The sequence below is a fragment of the Mirounga angustirostris genome, unplaced genomic scaffold, assembly GCF_029215605.1.
Source record: "Mirounga angustirostris isolate CCGP_5_RB_7025 unplaced genomic scaffold, mMirAng1.0.hap1 SCAF_16, whole genome shotgun sequence".
NCBI lineage: Eukaryota > Metazoa > Chordata > Mammalia > Carnivora > Phocidae > Mirounga > Mirounga angustirostris.
The window spans coordinates 53,037,521-53,039,155 of NW_026991724.1; positions in this window are offsets into that span (position 1 = coordinate 53,037,521).

Sequence of the window (1,635 nt, forward strand, 5' to 3'; positions counted from 1 at the left end):
AAGACCAGGGAGGAGTCTGAGGTTTGGGTCCAGGAGGAAGAGCACAAGTCCTGAGCCAGCCCAAGCCATGAGAACAGAGAGAAGTGGAGAGAGCAGAGAATCAAGAGGTAGAAAGGATTGGATTATAGAATGATGGGCTGTATGGGAAAGAGGGAGAGAGGGAATGAGGACATCCACCCAGGGGTTGGCCCACCAGGGAAGAAAGAATCTGTGAACTTGAAGACAGATCTCTTGATATTATCCAGTCAGAGGAGAAAAAAAGAAGTAAGAATGAAAATACAGGGCGCCTGGGTGGCTCAGATGGTTAAGCATCTGCCTTCGGCTCAGGTCATGATCCCAGGGTCCTGGAATTGAGTCCCACGTCGGGCTCCCTGCTCAACGGGGAGCCTGCTTCTCCCTCTGCCTCTCTCTCTCTCTCTCTTATGAATAAATAAATAAAATCTTTTTGTTTTTAAGATTTTATTTATTTATTTGACAGAGAGATACAGCGAGAGAGGGAACACAAGCAGGGGGAGTGGGAGAGGGAGAAGCAGGTCTCCCGTGTAGCAGGGAGCCCGATGCAGGACTTGATCCCAGGACTCTGGGATCATGACCTGAGCCAAAGGCAGACACTTAACGACTGAGCCACCCAGGCGCCCCTAAATAAATAAAATCTTAAAAAAAAAAAAAGAATGAAAATACATTTCTGAGGATCTAATGTACAGCATGGTGACTATAGTTAATAATTCAGTATTGTGTACTAGAAAGTTGCTGAGAATATCTATTAAGGGTTCTCACCACCAAAAGAAGAAAAAGTTAACTATGTGCGATGATGAACATGTTATCTTGAGCTTGGTAATCATTCCACAGTGTGTATGTATATCAAATCATTATGTTGGGCACTCAGTGGCTCAGTCCATTAAGCGTCTGCCTTCAGCTCAGGTCTTGATCCCAGGGTCCTGGGATCAAGCCCCAAGTCGGGCTCTCTGCTCAGTAAGGAGCCTGCTTCTCCCTTTCTCCTCGCTCCTCCCCCCTGCCCATGCTCTCTCTCTCTCCCTTTCTGTCAAATAAATAAAGAAAATCTTTTTTAAAAAATCATGTTATACACTTGAAATATATAAAATTATAATTGTCAATTATTCCTCAATAACATTGGAAAGAGAAAAAGAGGAAGTCCAGAGCCAAAAATCAGAATACTATTAATATGAATTGATTTTTGATGACATTAATAAGAAAATAAATTGCATTTGGAGCCTTAAAAAAAAAAAAAAAACAGTGGATGAGATCTCTCAGAAAGAGAAGGTGCTGGGTCTCTAAGAGGCACTGGTTTTCCAGGACCTGGGTGGATATCAGGATGATAGGAACATCCCCAAACATGGAAATCTGACTTGATGAGAGTGGGGGCTGTGGGGCAACAGGAGAGACTTTCAGAGGCTGCTGGGTGTGTGGCTCAGGTCTGGAGACAACCAAGCACTCAGACCTAGATCTAACTGCCAAGGTCCCAGTTCAATCCTGACTCCTCCCCAGCCTCCCCTTCTTGGGGCCCCAGTGCAGATGCAGGAAGTACTGCTTGAGGCTCAGCTTCCTCTGGGTGTTTTGGCACAGCCCAGCCACCCCCCTCACTCCCAGGGACCTTCCCACTTGGGGCACTGCAGC